This window comes from Schistocerca gregaria, unplaced genomic scaffold (genome assembly GCF_023897955.1).
Source record: "Schistocerca gregaria isolate iqSchGreg1 unplaced genomic scaffold, iqSchGreg1.2 ptg000073l, whole genome shotgun sequence".
Taxonomy (NCBI): domain Eukaryota; kingdom Metazoa; phylum Arthropoda; class Insecta; order Orthoptera; family Acrididae; genus Schistocerca; species Schistocerca gregaria.
In genome coordinates, this window is record NW_026061709.1 from 6,061 (window position 1) to 25,015 (window position 18,955).

Below are 18,955 nucleotides of genomic sequence, written 5' to 3' on the forward strand. Positions count from 1 at the left end.
GGCTGTCCATTTATGATGATTCTGGAGGAGTTATTCGTTACCAAACGTCGTATGAGGTCGACGAATCTCGGCGGAAAACTCATTGCGCCCATCGTTTTCAGGAGGTAGGAGTGGCTGATCCTGTCGAAGGCTTTATCGAAATCTAACGACACGATGGCACATTTTAGTCGACATACTTCTGCTATTGAAATTATGTCGCGGTAGTCGGACAGCGTCTGCTGAATTTTCCTATCTTTGCCGCGCCGTGCTTTTGCTCCCACGAATCAGTTAAACGGAGGTCGGTGACGATACGTTCCAGGTCCGGCGATTTGTTGTAGTTCGGAGTTTGGTCTTTGGCATGTATGACACTGTTAAAGTCGCCTCCAAGGATGGTATGGGTGCAGTGTACACCAAACAAAGGAACAATTCCCTCCTTAAAAAACTGTGCTCGTTGGCACCGATTGGTAGAACCAGATGGGGCATAGACATTAATAATCCTGGTGTTATAAAGCGTGCCGGCAATGCCTCTGCCGTTAGGCAGTTTTGTTACGTCTGTAATGACGACGCCCTCTTTGAAAAGAAATGCGGTACCCAAATCACATCCAATTCCAGGATTGACTATAGCATTATACCCCTGTATGAAGTCAAGTTCGATGTTTGTTACTTCTTGTAAAAACAAAATGTCCACATCAGCTGCATACAGGAAATCTTTTAAATTTTGTAAATTAAATGGGCTACAAATTTTATTGATGTTCAGCGTAGCGATCTTATAGGCCAAGACGGGAGTGTAATTAGGAAAAACTCTGGCAACATATCATTTCGAAAAAACATTAAGAAATCTGACCCGAGAGACATGTGGACACAAGTCAGTAAAACCGTTCAGACTAGAAATATTCATGACTTGGGAAGGGATCAGTCGGCTTCTCCGTGTCTGGGACAGTATCCGTCGCAGCGATGACATTCAAGACGACGTCATCGCGTGGTGTGGCCATCGTGGTGACTGTAACGGTTCCTGTGGTGTCCATAATTTCGTCCTCCTTTGTAGTGTCGTCGACATCGTCTGCCCACGGATTCGACAGCCCTGTCATCGGTTCGTCATTAAGTGGTGCACTATATTCAGGTGTTTGCTGGTGATTTTTATCTTCGGTTCGGGTAATTGCTACGTCATCGGAGGGCAAACTGGCAGAACCGGAGGTACTATCCAAGGACACCGGGTCTTCGTTAGATGACTGCTGATTGCACTGCAAGTTCTCAGATGCAGATTGACGTATTTTGCCCCCTATTTGCTTCGCCTGTTCACGCAGTTGTGGTGCAGTCTGCTCTGCACCTTGACGCGCGATCCTCCGTTTTTTAGATTTCTTGGGAGATGCGTCTCGTGGTGGACTTTGGACGGTACCTGAAGAAGCCTCAGGTTGCAAAGTAGCACTACTCGAAGTGACTGACGCCAGGTCTGATTTCATTGCACTTGACGGGCTGTGGTCAGTGCCTAAGGCAGCTGCAGGATTCGGAAGAGCACCACTAGAAACGGCTGGTTGCGAGTCCGTTTTCTGTGCACCTGATACGCTTTTGATACCTCCTAAAGAAGCTCCAGGATGCAGAGGAGCACTACCCGAAGCGACTGAGGTCGCGTCCGTATCCATTGCCTCATTGGGCGATTCCACGGCGACAAGGGCAGGAGCAGATATGTCTTCGCAGGAGGGTTGAGTGTCTACAGATGCTACACCTGAGTCGGTCGGTTGGTCGGTCGCTTGTGGGTCGGTATTCGTAGTAACTTCGGGGGCGCAGTGGCACTTGCAAAACCGCGCGCTACGGCGACATATGTCACGGGCAGCGTTGACATAGCAGGGGGCCTGACGGCATCGCCGGCAGGCAGTTGCGCCACTCGCCTTTGAACACAGTCTGCACGAACGTGGCCTGGTAAATTGCAGACAGCACACGTTTTCGGTTGGTCATCGTACATCACAACAGCTCTATATCCGCAGACGTTTATAAACGACGGAATGTGCTTCTGCAATTCGACTTTTAATTGGCGCACACCATTCAAAACAGGGAATTTGTGTGCAGCAGACCACCGTTTGGCAATATTACTCAAAACTTTCCCGTATGGAGCAATAACAGCATTTATCTGGTCACTTGTAATTTCAAAGGGAAGTTCAAAGACTCGCACGGTCCGAATACCTAGACCAGCATGGGCAACGGTAACCTCCCCAACATTTCCGTCAGCATGTTTAAATTTCAGAATGCCACCACAAGATCGAACTATCCTTTCACACAATTCTGGACTGGCAAGTTTCACGAAAACCACACTGTTCATAATCGAGAAATGTATGCCGATAATATCATCAAGTCCTATTTTAACATCATCCTCTAACCACTGTTCAACATCAAATGACCTCGGTCGGACAAAGTTGCGATCAAACGTGAATTTCAAAGTATCTTTTCGTTGCGGTTGCGACATCTCTTAATTCTTTTTCATGTCTACACAAATACTATAGACAGCGACGCGTTGCAGCAAGAGCAGAGACTTACCACGCGGAGCTAACGCAGCACAGCACACAGCACGGCACGTCCGACCTCCAGCGCAGCCGCTGGCTGACTGTCCATTAGGCCACATGGTCACTGACGACCAACTATGTCATGTATACGACTCATCTCGAAACGCTCACACCCCTGAGGATTTGTGTTTTCGTTCTACACAGCCGCTGCCCCTTGCTCTTTCCCACCCATTCGTTACATTCAACCTCTTACGAGACCGACCAAATATAGACTGAGAAACAAGACCACACACTTTGTGCATTCGGAATCGAAGGCAGGGCGTCCCTCGCCGCATTTGCTACGATAGCCATTTGCTACTTCTGTAGAAGCGGCGGCGGCGACGACGACGACGACGACGACGACGACGACGACCGCGAGAGGCTCTGAGATATGTGAGAAATACATCTATAAAATGTAATTCAGACTGCCTCGTCCCACTTTATGCTGTACCGCTTTGGCAAATACTTTATCTGCGCCATTCGCCTTAATTACATCTGAGTGTAATTCTTAAAAAAACGCCTGTCGCTAATTGTTCGTCATCACAGATACTGTTTGCTATACGGCCACGACGCGCAACTGATTTCCAAAACTCATCTTTCTCCTGTGAAGATGGAACTTCCAATGCCTGGTTTATTAGAGCAGTGCTCTACCACTGAGCTAAAGAGGCGCGGCCTAGCGGTACTCTTGGATACTTCGTCCTTACGGTCGTCTGCATCATCAGACTTCAGCTGACAACACTTCATATTACTGGCTAATATTTGCAGCTATGGCGACCCATTACTGCTTGGCTACACATCTGACACGTAACCGATGTGCTCTCCAAACAACAACACTTGCATTTCAGAACATGTCTTCCACACATGTCTACAAAATCACCTTCACATTCAAATACAGTTTCCTTGTGAGTGACAGAGACGTAGGCAAAGTTTAAAGTTGCTATTTCCATTACATCTCGTTAATCAGAAAAACGGTAATTTACATGTGCAGCGGAACAAAATTCCGTTCCGCCCAGCGTGTGACTCGAACCCACGACCCTAGGATTAAGAGTCTGACGCTCTACCGACTGAGCTAGCCGGCTACCTCGTTGAATACCTGCCGGATAGCACGTCACACTGTACTCGTTTGGGTTGAGTGGTCCCATACAGAATCTCTCCATGCTGCCTAATGTTTTCCTAACGTCACACTCGTCACGTACTTCACTTTTATGTCATAATCATTTCTGAGAGGTAAAGAAATTGCATGACAGCATGCAGAGCTAGTGGCGTCAAAATTAACACACATACTTTATGTGACTCAAAAGCCGAACGAGTTACTTTCCGACGTTGTTTTAGATGTGCAAGTGCCAGTCAAAACTCGCGGTGTCGGCACTCTGCCGACCATTTCGCTAGTTAACACCGGTCTTGTTGTGTGTGTTTCAAGCTCAAGAGCATATCCAAGCAAAAAATGGTCAACAGCAACATTCAGACGGTTTCGTACTGCTCAATTGCTACATTAAAACGGTATGTTTCTTTTTCAGAACTGGAAAAAAAAAGGCCGTGACAACATTCGAACCTGTAATCATCAGATCCGAAGTCCGACGCCTTATCCATTAGGCCACATGGTCACTGACGACCAGCTATGTCATGTATACGACTCATCTCGAAACGCTCACACCCCTGAGGATTTGTGTTTTCGTTCTACACAGCCGCTGCCCCTTGCTCTTTCCCACCCATTCGTTACATTCAACCTCTTACGAGACCGACCAAATGTAGACTGAGAAACAAGACCACACACTTTGTGCAATCGGAATCGAAGGCAGGGCGTCCCTCGCCGCATTTGCTACGATGGCCATTTGTTACTTCTGCAGAAGCGGCGGCGGCGGCGACGACGAGGACGACGACGACGACGACCGCGAGAGGCTCTGAGATATGTGAGAAATACATCTATAAAATCTAATTCAGACTGCCTCGTCCCACTTTACGCTGTACCGCTTTGGCAAATGCTTTATCTGCGCCATTCGCCTTAATCACATCTGAGAGTAATTCTTAAAAAAACGCCTGTCGCTTATTGTTCGTCATCACAGATACTGTTTGCTATACGGCCACGACGCGCAACTGATTTCCAAAATTCATCTTTCTCCTGTGAGGATGGAACTTCCGATGCCTGGTTTATTAGAGCAGTGCTCTACCACTGAGCTAAAGAGGCGCGGCCTAGCGGTACTCTTGGGTACTTCGTCCTTACGGTCGTCTGCATCATCAGACTTCAGCTGACAACACTTCATATTACCGGCTAATATTTGCAGCTATGGCGACCCATTACTGCTTGGCTACACATCTGACATGTAACCGATGTGCTCTCCAAACAACAACACTTGCATTTCAGAACATGTCTTCCACACATGTCTACAAAATCACCTCACATTCAAATACAGTTTCCTTGTGACTGGCAGAGACGTAGGCAAAGTTTAAAGTTGCTATTTCCATTACATCTCGTTAATCAGAAAAACGGTAATTTACATCTGCAGCGGAACAAAATTCCGTTCCGCCCAGCGTGTGGCTCGAACCCACGACCCTAGGATTAAGAGTCTGACGCTCTACCGACTGAGTTAGCCGGCTACCTCGTTGAATACCTGCCGGAAAGCACGTCACACAGTACTCGTTTGGGTTGGGTGGGACCCATACAGAATCTCTCCATGCTGCCTAATGTTTTCTTACGTCACACCCGTCACGTACTTCACTTTTATGTCATAATCATTTCTGAGAGGTAAAGAAATTGCATGACAGCATGCAGAGCTAGTGGCGTCAAAATTAACACACATACTTTATGTGACTCAACAGCCGAACGAGTTACTTTCCGTCGTTGTTTTAGATGTGCAAGTGCCAGTCAAAACTCGCGGTGTCGGCACTCTGCCGACCATTTCGCTAGTTAACACCGGTCTTGTTGTGTGTGTTTCAAGCTCAAGAGCATTTCCAAGCAAAAAATGGTCAACAGCAACATTCAGACGGTTTCGTACTGCTCAATTGCTACATTTAAACGGTATGTTTCCTTTTCAGAACTGGAAAAAAAAAGGCCGTGACAACATTCGAACCTGTAATCATCAGATCCGAAATCCGACGCATTATCCATTAGGCCACATAGTCACTGACGACCAACTATGTAATGTATACGACTCATCTCGAAACGCTCACACCCCTGAGGATTTGTGTTTTCGTTCTACACAGCCGCTGCCCCTTGCTCTTTCCCACCCATTCGTTACATTCAACCTCTTACGAGACCGACCAAATATAGACTGAGAAACAAGACCACACACTTTGTGCATTCGGAATCGAAGGCAGGGCGTCCCTCGCCGCATTTGCTACGATGGCCATTTGCTAATTCAGCAGAAGCGGCGGCGGCGGCGGCGGCGGCGACGACGACGACTACGACGACGACGACGACGACCGCGAGAGGCTCTGAGATATGTGAGAAATACATCTATAAAATGTAATTCAGACTGCCTCGTCCCACTTTATGCTGTACCGCTTTGGCAAATGCTTTATCTGTCTGGCGTGAGGTCGGTCACTCGACGGCGCGTTCGGCGCGGGCCCGCCCGTAGCCGGCGCGCCGTAAGGCACGGAGGCTCGCACTGGGGCGTATCGCTTCCAGACGGGCGTGCCGCGGCAGTCCTCACAGGGGAAGTGATGCGTCTCTTATAGCCTCTCCTTCCCAAGTGTCTCTTTCCGCCTTCCCGTGGTGCCAGACGTTAAGCTTGGCATTTTGCCTTGTGACAAAAGGTAGAGCTGCGACCCAACCCGATGCGAAAGCGAAGGGTGCATGGCACAGGGGGAGCTGTGTCGAGGGACCGTACATCAGTCCCTTCTTTTCGCAGGGCACAGAACAACAGGTGCTCTGCATGCCGGCGATCTCGTTTGTCGGCGTGGGATCGCGGCGCGTGTCGGCAAGGGTGCTTCGCCGCGCCCCTGGGTATCCGGGGCGTGTTCTGCCAAACCCAGGTGGTGATAACATCGCCTGGGCCAGGTTAGATGGGTCCAGACCGCCGAACGCCTGGGGGACCGGCCCGCCACCTGAGTAGGAGTGGGTCCCTGGCCGAGAGGTGGAAACTCGGGCAAGTAGGCGGCGAAGGGCGAGAGGTGCATCCGCCTCTCCGGAGTGCGGGGTGCAGTTGCCGGGGTGTGTCGCGTGAAATCGCCGATGACGGAGTCACCGAGGGGGACCAGTGCGCTGAAAACGGCGCGCTGAACCCAGCAGCTCTGGAGTGCTCTTGACCTAGGGGCGAAGTCGGTGAGCGAGCTGCAGAAGTCCCCCCCCATGCCAGAGGAGCCGGTCCGGGGCAAGAGACGGGCTCCCACCCCTTTTTTATCACTCGTTCATCATGGCTACACCAGAAACGAGTGATTCGAGTGCGCCAACGCGAGCTTCCGTGATGTCTGAACCCGCTCCTCAGGACGAGTCGTGACAGGCAATTGAGGAAAATGTCCTACAAAGACACACGAGAATATCATTGCTCCTCGAGCAACATATCAAAAATGGTAAAATTAGTCAAGCGGCTTTGACTATAATCAAAAATGAACTGGCGGCGTGGGCTATCGCAAACGCCAAGCCTGAGGGCCGTGTAGAAGAAGTTAAAAAAGAAAATGAGAGATTAAGGAAACAACCCGGAAAGACCTGGGCGGCGGTGGTCGCACAAGCGCCACCAAAACCGCAGACTACAAAGGATGCCATTGCAAAAGTCACTAAAAGATCAGACACAACGGTATTCCTAAGGACCCTGCCTGGTCAGGACACCAGCGTAAAAAGAATCCAGGAATTGCTTACGACAACTATCAATCCAGCAAAAGACAAAATTAAAATAAATAAGGTAAAACCCAGCAGAAACTCTGTTATTGTTGAAGTAGCTTCAGAAGAGGACAAAGAGAAACTGTTAAGTAACGCAAAACTAAACTTGGTGGTCAAATGCGAGCCACCAAGGAAAAGGAACCCATTGGTCATCTATTATGATGTACCAACAATCATGACGAATGAAGAACTGCAAAAATCTATAAAGGCTCAGAATTTCGAAGATATGACAGAAGAAGAATTTAAAGCAAATTTCAATTTGAGATTCAAAACTGGGCCTCGGGACCGTGATGTGGTCCATCACGTTGCCGAGGTCTCCGCTCACATGTGGAAAAAAATTACAGCAATGGGCAGACTATACGTCGGCTTTCACGCCATTAATACACGCGACTTTCTGGTCGTACCGCGTTGCCACAATTGTGGAGATCTCGACCACGTTTTGAGGCACTGTACCAGGGGGGCGGCCTGCTCGAAATGTGGCGAGGATGGCCACGTCAGGAAGGACTGTAGGGCTGCGGCGGTTTGTATCCCCTGCAAGAGACGGGGTAAAAAGCCCTGTGGTACCATGGGACGTAGCTGCCCCACCTACAGACTTCTGGAACAAAGGCTTATTTCAAGAATAGACTATGGCTGATCAAACCAAAGCCAACAGGATGCCCAAAAGAAAATCCCCTAGCAAAAGGAGGAGGGATGCCATGAGGGCGAGTGCCTTCAAGCTTTTCTTGAGGTTGCACATGGGCACCATAACCAGAACGGTAGACAAAGGCACTCAAACCGACTCTACCACTACGGATAGAGGGACACAAACGAGGCCTCTGGCAGTCACGCTCCCCTCCTCCCCAAGCAGGGAAACAAGGCCGACTAAAGACCTACGGCAACGGCATCCTGTACCAGAGACGGAGGCAGTCTCAGCAGAATTAAATATAACAACAAAACAACCAGTTCAAGAAAATAAAATAACTAGTTCAAGTGAACCAGCTGCAACAAAAGATCCTGTAGTGAGACTGCCACCTGTCGATCAAGTTAGAGTCTATCCAAACCTTGAACTAACCATGCAACTGGCGAGGCTGGAGCAGCCGACTACCCTGACCACTGCCTTGAGACATGTGGTTCGGGTGGGACATGAATATGGACAGAGATTCACCTTCTCGGTAATGGAGGCTGTGGACAGAATTCAACTCAAGTCAGTGAATCTCCCCACTGACTTCGGAGCCCTGCGTTACCTACTAAAGAAAGTCTTTGACAGACGTGGTGAAAAATTCGACCTGAATGAAATTTATCGACAAGCAGTTCTGGCAAATGGACGTATCACATTTGACTGGAACAAAACATGGCCTCATGACAGAATTCACACATACACTCCATAGACAACTACATGACGGAAATCACCATTGGCCAACTCAACACTCATAACAGCAGACTTGTCATGCAGGAGTTACGAAGGGAAGTGGAGGAGAGGAGACTGGATGTGGTCTGTCTGCAAGAGCCGTACTCCCTAAACGGGAAGATAGCTTTCACAGCTGCGACCTGGCAAGTCGTCTGCAGAGGAGAAGACCCAAAAGCGGCAATTATTATTACAAACAAACTGATAAGGGTTACAGTCCTAACGCAGTTCACAACCAGCCACTGCAACGTCGTGGAGCTGCAGTCTCCAGCAGGAGCTATTATTATGATCAACACATACTTCCAATATGGTGATGATATTGAAAGACACCTAGCTCATCTCACCACAGCTATCACGGCGTTGCGGGGGCGGAAAACATTTGTGACTGCCGATATGAATGCCAAATCCCCCCTATGGTACAGCGGCACCAGGGATCCCAATGGAGAGAAGGCAGAAGAGGCCATCATGGCCTTGCAGCTTGTAGTGGCTAACAAGCCAGGCAACCCTCCGACCTATGCGGCGGGAGGGGGCCAAGGCACAAACATCGACGTGACCCTGGCTACGCCAAACGCAGCATACCTAATCCAGCAATGGAAAATAGTTCAGAATGCCACTACAAGTGACCACAATCTCATTACTTTCAACATAGGAGATGGCGAGAGCCACTGGGCCATGGGGTGGGAAATACAATACAATTACAATAAAGCCGACTGGGAGAGACTTGCTGGGGAGTGCGACATTCCTCCGTTATCAGAGGGTGACGACCACAGAGACCTTGACGTTGACAACAGAGCCGAAGAACTGGTCTCAGTAATAACTCGAGCAGTCCAAGCAGCCGTACCTACTAGGAGGAGGGCCATGGCGGCCTCTCCATCACCATGGTCTGCTGAACTAGAGGAGATGCGCCGGTCGGTCAGAAGGCTCAGGAGGCACTACCAGCGCAGTGTCGTCTGGCAAGAAAGACAAAGATGGCTGCAGCTTTACCGGGAAGCCAAATATAACTTCCAAAAACAGCTACGGGAAGTTAGGACAAAGAGTTGGGAACACTTTGTTCTGAACCAATTAGCATTAGACCCATGGGGAGTTCCCTACAGGCTTGTCCGGGAAAAGATCCGTTCTCCGATGGAGCTTTCAACCACCAGGCATGGGGACCGGATGACGGGGTCTTGGCAGGAAACTGCTGAGGTCCTTCTCCACTGCCTGTTGCCTGATGATACTGCGGATGAGACAGACGAACAACGGCAGCTGTGGGAGAATAACAACAATGCGTATGAAAATGATATGGCAGTCTACCCATTCTCAGAAGAAGAGGTAGCTGCCCATATAAATTCCCTGAAGAGAGGAAAAGCTCCTGGGCCAGACGGTATTGTGGCGGAAGTGGTGCAATTCCTGGCCCCCCAGATAGTCGCCCCTCTAACTCATTTATATAACGAATGCCTCAGGCAGAAAAAGTTCCCTCGAATATGGAAGAGGGCAAATGTGGTAATTATAAAGAAAGGGGCTGACAAAGACCCAGCAGAAACTAAATCTTATAGACCTATCTGCCTGCTTGATCTGCTTGGGAAGATTCTGGAGAGACTTCTGGCTGATAGACTGGCTGCACACCGAGTGCTGTGCGGAATGAGCAACAGGCAGTTTGGCTTCAGGCCTGGACGATCGGCATCTGATGCAATCGCCCTGGCGGCCGAGGTCTGCGGCTCTACCCCGTACAAGTACGTTGTTGCCATCATGGTGGATATAAGTGGCGCCTTCGACAACCTGTGTTGGCCTTCGCTCTTCTCCTGCTTAAGGGAGAAGGAGTGTCCAGGGCCGCTATATGGCTGTCTGAGGAGCTATTGTGAAGATCGGGATGTCTGGCTATCATCTGCTAGCACAAGAGTAAGGAAAACTATCACCAAGGGATGTCCCCAGGGTTCCGTACTGGGTCTGCTGTTCTGGGACATCCACATGGAACCCTTACTAGACACATTACAACAAAGTGATGAAGTGCTGGAGGTGATAGCCTACGCAGATGATCTCCTCCTACTGGTCGGCGGCCGTAGCCGAGAAGACATAGAGCCTAAGATCGAGAGAACAATAAACACACTTCAACTGTGGTGCCGCAAGACTAAAATGACAATTTCACCGGCGAAGTCTACGTACCTTCTTCTAAAGGGACAATTAGCTCGTAACCCAACTGTTAGGATAGATGGATCACCAGTTCTCCGGCGATGTGAGACACGCTACCTTGGTATCATCATTGATGAAAGGTGGACTTTTGGTAGACACATCGAAACCGTAACTCAAAGAGCTTTACAGGTACTCAACAACCTCATCTCCATTGGGCACAAGCGGTTTCATCTTCCACCACATCTCATCAAACTTTATCATAACAGTATACTAACATCCATAGTGGGTTACGGATCCGGAGTCTGGGCACACAGGCTCACGAGGGTGGTGCCCGCCATGACAGTGAGGAGAGTGCAGAGAAATATGATTCTGAGATCAGTGGGGGCATACAGAACTACACTGGGAGGAGCCCTGTTAGTTTTAATGGGGCTTTGCCCCCTGGATATCAAAATTCGGGAGCAGGCCGCTTGGTACTGGACTAAAAAGGGGAATCTGGAAAAAACCAAGGAAATTCTGGGCAGCAGGACTGAAAATAAAGTAGAGATTAGGAAAAAAGGGGAGCTGCTATGGCAACTTTCGTGGGAAACCGAAGAAACAGGGCGTCGAACCTTTGACCTCCTACCAGATGTCAGGGAAAGGATGGGAATGTCACATTTCAATCCATCCCGGGGACTCATCCACTTCCTCACTGGACATGGACCGTACTCGACATATCTATGTCGATTTGGTAAAAAGGCGACACCTGCGTGTGACTGTGGTGTTCCGGAGGGTACTCCTGACCATGTAGTCTACGACTGCCCCCTTTTCAATGATGTGGCCTCAGTGCTGCGGGACCAACTACCACACAACGACACATATAGACTAATCAGACATCGCGACACTTTCGATATCATAAAAAAACTGGCTAACGCGGTATCTCAGAGAGTCATAAAGGACTACCTGAAAGAACTATAGTAGTACAAGAAAGAGATAAACCAGGACACAGATAGAGTTTGATACCCTACTCCCAAACCGCCTGGGCGCGGAAAGGCCGACTTCCTCAGTCTGAATCCGCCGCGCCACAGGATTCGGGGGGGGGGGGGGGGGGGGGTGTGCAGCCTTACCGAACCAGACAACGCACCGGACTTGACATTAGGATAAGTTAGTTAAGTTGTAGGACTTAGTTTTTAGACATTATTATTAGTAACCTGCAGCGATTACGATCTTGGCCTGCCCAGTGTCAGGGGCACGCTCATTGGGATTAGCTCAATGAGCAAGGCTCTATAGTAGGTTTATATAAATTAGCTGACACAACTATAACGCTGTAGGATTAGTAACTAGTCTTAAGATTAAATGTTTGTAGTAGACTAACACTAATGTTGCCCATTGCTTACTGATCACTTATATACTAACTAGTTACTACATAGGACTTAGAATTAGCTGCCAATTATCCTTGTATAACTAACTTGGCCCACTAATCAAATAAGGCAGTGGGCTAGATGTAAAATTAACATTATTTTATGGAAATAAAGAATTTAAAAAAAAAATGCTTTATCTGCGCCATTCGCCTTAATCACATCTGAGGGTAATTCTTAAAAAAACGCCTGTCGCTAATTGTTCGTCATCACAGATACTGTTTGCTATACGGCCACGACGCGCAACTGATTTCCAAAATTCATCTTTCTCCTGTGAGGATGGAACTTCCGATGCCTGGTTTATTAGAGCAGTGCTCTAACACTGGGCTAAAGAGGTGCGGCCTAGCGGTACTCTTGGGTACTTCGTCCTTACGGTTGTCTGCATCATCAGACTTCAGCTGACAACACTTCATATTACCGGCTAATATTTGCAGCTATGGCGACCCATTACTGCTTGGCTACACATCTGACACGTAACCGATGTGCTCTCCAAACAACAACACTTGCATTTCAGAACATGTCTTCCACACATGTCTACAAAATCACCTTCACATTCAAATACAGTTTCCTTGTGAGTGACAGAGACGTAGGCAAAGTTTAAAGTTGCTATTTCCATTACATCTCGTTAATCAGAAAAACGGTAATTTACATCTGCAGCGGAACAAAATTCCGTTCCGCCCAGCGTGTGGCTCGAACCCACGACCCTAGGATTAAGAGTCTGACGGTCTACCGACTGAGCTACCCGGCTACCTCGTTGAAAACTTGCCGGATAGCACGTCACACAGTACTCGTTTGTGTTTGGGTGGTCCCATACAGAATCTCTCCATGCTGCCTAATGTTTTCCTAACGTCACACTCGTCACATACTTCACTTTTATGTCATAATCATTTCTGAGAGGTAAAGAAATTGCATGACAGCATGCAGAGCTAGTGGCGTCAAAATTAACACACATACTTTATGTGACTCAAAAGCCGAACGAGTTACTTTCCGACGTTGTTTTAGATGTGCAAGTGCCAGTCAAAACTCGCGGTGTCGGCACTCTGCCGACCATTTCGCTAGTTAACACCGGTCTTGTTGTGTGTGTTTCAAGCTCAAGAGCATTTCCAAGCAAAAAATGGTCAACAGCAACATTCAGACCGTATCGTACTGCTCAATTGCTACATTAAAACGGTATGTTTCTTTTTCAGAACTGGAAAAAAACGAGCGTAACAACATTCGAACCTGTAATCATAAGATCCGAAGTCCGACGCCTTATCCATTAGGCCACATGGTCACTGACGACCAACTATATCATGTATACGACTCATCTCCAAACGCTCACACCCCTGAGGATTTGTGTTTTCGTTCTACACAGCCGCTGCCCCTTGCTCTTTCCTACCCATTCGTTACATTCAACCTCTTACGAGACCGACCAAATATAGACTGAGAAACAAGACCACACACTTTGTGCATTCAGAATCGAAGGCAGGGCGTCCCTCGCCGCATTTGCTACGATGGCCATTTGCTACTTCTGCAGAAGCGGCGGCGGCGACGACGACGACGACCGCGAGAGGCTCTGAGATATGTGAGAAATACATCTATAAAATGTAATTCAGACTGCCTCGTCCCACTTTATGCTGTACCGCTATGGCAAATGCTTTATCTGCGCCATTCGCCTTAATCACATCTGAGAGTAATTCTTAAAAAAACGCCTGTCGCTAATTGTTCGTCATCACAGATACTGTTTGCTATACGGCCACGACGCGCAACAGATTTCCAAAATTCATCTTTCTCCTGTGAGGATGGAACTTCCGATGCCTGGTTTATTAGAGCAGTGCCCTACCACTGAGCTAAAGAGGCACGGCCTAGCGGTACTCTTGGGTACTTCGTCCTTACGGTCGTCTGCATCATCAGACTTCAGCTGACAACACTTCATATTACCGGCTAATATTTGCAGCTATGGCGACCCATTACTGCTTGGCTACACATCTGACACGTAACCGATGTGCTCTCCAAACAACAACACTTGCATTTCAGAACATGTCTTCCACACATGTCTACAAAATCACCTTCACATTCAAATACAGTTTCCTTGTGACTGACAGAGACGTAGGCAAAGTTTAAAGTTGCTATTTCCGTTACATCTCGTTAATCAGAAAAACGGTAATTTACATCTGCAGCGGAACAAAATTCCATTCCTCCCAGCGTGTGGCTCGAACCCACGACCCTAGGATTAAGAGTCTGACGGTCTACCGACTGAGCTAGCCGGCTACCTCGTTGAATACCTGCCGGATAGCACGTCACACAGTACTCGTTTGTGTTTGGGTGGTCCCATACAGAATCTCTCCATGCTGCCTAATGTTTTCCTAACGTCACACTCGTCACATACTTCACTTTTATGTCATAATCATTTCTGAGAGGTAAAGAAATTGCATGACAGCATGCAGAGCTAGTGGCGTCAAAATTAACACACATACTTTATGTGACTCAAAAGCCGAACGAGTTACTTTCCGACGTTGTTTTAGATGTGCAAGTGCCAGTCAAAACTCGCGGTGTCGCCACTCTGCCGACCATTTCGCTAGTTAACACCGGTCTTGTTGTGTGTGTTTCAAGCTCAAGAGCATTTCCAAGCAAAAAATGGTCAACAGCAACATTCAGACCGTTTCGTACTGCTCAATTGCTACATTACAACGGTATGTTTCTTTTTCAGAACTGGAAAAAAACGGGCGGGCCACATTCGAACCTGTAATCATCTCATCGGAAGTCCGACGCCTTAACCATTAGGGCAATGGTCACTGACGACCAACTATAACATGTATACGACTCATCTCGAAACGCTCACACCCCTGAGCATTTGTGTTTTCGTTCTACACAGCCGCTGCCCCTTGCTCTTTCCCACCCATTCGTTACATTCAACCTCTTACGAGACCGACCAAATATAGACTGAGAAACAAGACCACACACTTTGTGCATTCGGAATCGAAGGCAGGGCGTCCCTCGCCGCATTTGCTACGATGGCCATTTGCTACTTCTGCAGAAGCGGCGGCGGCGGCGTCGGCGACGACGACGACGACGACGACGACGACGACGACGACCGCGAGAGTCTCTGAGATATGTGAGAAATACATCTATAAAATGTAATTCAGACTGCCTCGTCCCACTTTATGCTGTACCGCTTTGGCAAATGCTTTATCTGCGCCATTCGCCTTAATCACATCTGAGAGTAATTCTTAAAAAAACGCCTGTCGCTAATTGTTCGTCATCACAGATACTGTTTGCTATCCGGCCACGACGCGCAACTGATTTCCAAAATTCATCTTTCTCCTGTGAGGATGGAACTTCCGATGCCTGGTTTATTAGAGCAGTGCTCTACCACTGAGCTAAAGAGGCGCGGCCTAGCGGTACTCTTGGGTACTTCGTTCTTAACGTCGTCTGCATCATCAGACTTCAGCTGACAACACTTCATATTACCGGCTAATATTTGCAGCTATGGCGACCCATTACTGCTTGGCTACACATCTGACACGTAACCGATGTGCTCTCCAAACAACAACACTTGCATTTCAGAACATGTCTTCCACACATGTCTACAAAATCACCTTCACATTCAAATACAGTTTCCTTGTGAGTGACAGAGACGTAGGCAAAGTTTAAAGTTGCTATTTCCATTACATCTCGTTAAGCAGAAAAACGGTAATTTACATCTGCAGCGGAACAAAATTCCGTTCCGCCCAGCGTGTGGCTCGAACCCACGACTCTATGATTAAGAGTCCGACGGTCTACCGACTGAGCTAGCCGGCTACCTCGTTGAATTCGTGCCGTATAGCACGTCACACAGTACTCGTTTGTGTTGGGTGGTCCCATACAGAATCTCTCCATGCTGCCTAATGTTTTCCTAACGTCACACTCGTCACGTACTTCACTTTTATGTCATAATCATTTCTGAGAGGTAAAGAAATTGCATGACAGCGTGCAGAGCTAGTGGCGTCAAAATTAACACACATACTTTATGTGACTCAAAAGCCGAACGAGTTACTTTCCGACGTTGTTTTAGATGTGCAAGTGCAGTCAAAACTCGCGGTGTCGGCACTCTGAGGGCCATTTCGCTAATTAACACCGGTCTTGTGTGTGTTTCAAGCTCAAGAGCATTTCCAAGCAAAAAATGGTCAACAGCAACATTCAGACCGTTTCGTACTGCTCAATTGCTACATTAAAACGGTATGTTTCTTTTTCAGAACTGGAAAAAAACGAGCGTGACAACATTCGAACCTGTAATCATCAGATCCGAAGTCCGACGCCTTATCCATTAGGCCACACGGTCACTGACGACCAACTATGTCATTATACGACTCATCTCGAAACGCTCACACCCATGAGCATTTGTGTTTTCGTTCTACACAGCCGCTGCCCCTTGCTCTTTCCCACCCATTCGTTACATTCAACCTCTTACGAGACCGACCAAATATAGACTGAGAAACAAGACCACACACTTTGTGCATTCGGAATCGAAGGCAGGGCGTCCCTCGCCGCATTTGCTACGATGGCCATTTGCTACTTCTGCAGAAGCGGCGGCGGCGGCGGCGACGACGACGACGACGACAACGACGACGACGACCGCGAGAGTCTCTGAGATATGTGAGAAATACATCTATAAAATGTAATTCAGACTGCCTCGTCCCACTTTATGCTGTACCGCTTTGGCATATGCTTTATCTGCGCCATTCGCCTTAATCACATCTGAGAGTAATTCTTAAAAAAACGCCTGTCGCTAATTGTTCGTCATCACAGATACTGTTTGCTATCCGGCCACGACGCGCAACTGATTTCCAAAATTCATCTTTCTCCTGTGAGGATGGAACTTCCGATGCCTGGTTTATTAGAGCAGTGCTCTACCACTGAGCTAAAGAGGCGCGGCCTAGCGGTATTCTTGGGTACTTCGTCCTTAAGGTCGTCTGCATCATCAGACTTCAGCTGACAACACTTCATATTACCGGCTAATATTTGCAGCTATGGCGACCCATTACTGCTTGGCTACACATCTGACACGTAACCGATGTGCTCTCCAAACAACAACACTTGCATTTCAGAACATGTCTTCCACACATGTCTACAAAATCACCTTCACATTCAAATACAGTTTCCTTGTGGCTGACAGAGACGTAGGCAAAGTTTAAAGTTGCTATTTCCATTACATCTCGTTAAGCAGAAAAACGGTAATTTACATCTGCAGCGGAACAAAATTCCGTTCCGCCCAGCGTGTGGCTCGAACCCACGACCCTAGGATTAAGAGTCCGACGGTCTACCGACTGAGCTTGCCGGCTAGGTCGTTGAATACCTGCCGGATAGCACGTCACACAGTACTCGGTTGTGTTGGTTGGTCCCATACAGAATCTCTCCATGCTGCCTAATGTTTTCCTAACGTCACACTCGTCACGTACTTCACTTTTATGTCATAATCATTTCTGAGAGGTAAAGAAATTGCATGACAGCATGCAGAGCTAGTGGCGTCAAAATTAACACACATACTTTATGTGACTCAAAAGCCGAACGAGTTACTTTCCGACGTTGTTTTAGATGTGCAAGTGCCTGTCAAAACTCGCGGTGTCGGCACTCTGCCGACCATTTCGGTAGTTAACACCGGTCTTGTTGTGTGTGTTTCAAGCTCAAGAGCATTTCCAAGCAAAAAATGGTCAACAGCAACATTCAGACGGTTTCGTACTGCTCAATTGCTACATTAAAACGGTATGTTTCTTTTTCAGAACTGGAAAAAAACGAGCGGGCCACATTCGAACCTGTAATCATCAGATCGGAAGTCCGACGCCTTATCCATTAGGCCACACGGTCACTGACGACCAACTATAACATGTAAACGACTCATCTCGAAACGCTCACACCCCTGAGCATTTGTGTTTTCGTTCTACACAGCCGCTGCCCCTTGCTCTTTCCCACCCATTCGTTACATTCAACCTCTTACGAGACCGACAAAATATAGACTGAGAAACAAGACCACACACTTTGTGCATTCGGAATCGAAGGCAGGGCGTCCCTCGCCGCATTTGCTACGATGGCCATTTGCTACTTCTGGAGAAGCGGCGGCGGCGACGACGACGACGACGACAACGACGACCGCGAGAGGCTCTGAGATATGTGAGAAATACATCTATAAAATGTAATTCAGACTGCCTCGTCCCACTTTATGCTGTACCGCTTTGGCAAATGCTTTATCTGCGCCATTCGCCTTAATCACATCTGAGAGTAATTCTTAAAAAAACGCCTGTCGCTAATTGTTCGTCATCACAGATACTGTTTGCTATACGGCCACAATGCGCAACTGATTTCCAAAATTCATCTTTCTCCTGTGAGGATGGAACTTCCGATGCCTGGTTTATTAGAGCAGTGCTCTACCACTGAGCTGAAGAGGCGCGGCCTAGCGGTACGCTTGGGTACATCGACCTTACGGTCGTCTGCATCATCAGGCTTCAGCTGACAAAACTTCATATTACCGGCTAATATTTGCAGCTATGGCGACCCATTACTGCTTGGCTACACATCTGACATGTAACCGATGTGCTCTCCAAACAACAACACTTGCATTTCAGAACATGTCTTCCACACATGTCTACAAAATCACCTTCACATTCAAATACAGTTTCCTTGTGACTGACAGAGACGTAGGCAAAGTTTAAAGTTGCTATTTCCATTACATCTCGTTAATCAGAAAAACGGTAATTTACATCTGCAGTGGAACAAAATTCCGTTC

At 47.9% G+C, this 18,955-nt stretch overlaps 1 non-coding gene across 1 annotated transcript; it reads right to left on the reverse strand.

Moving 5' to 3' along the window:
- Positions 1-3,519: 3,519 nt before the first annotated feature.
- Positions 3,520-3,592, reverse strand: Trnak-cuu (transfer RNA lysine (anticodon CUU)). The gene has a single exon. It is a non-coding gene; the product is annotated as a tRNA-Lys (tRNA).
- Between the last annotated feature and the right edge of the window lie 15,363 nt (positions 3,593-18,955).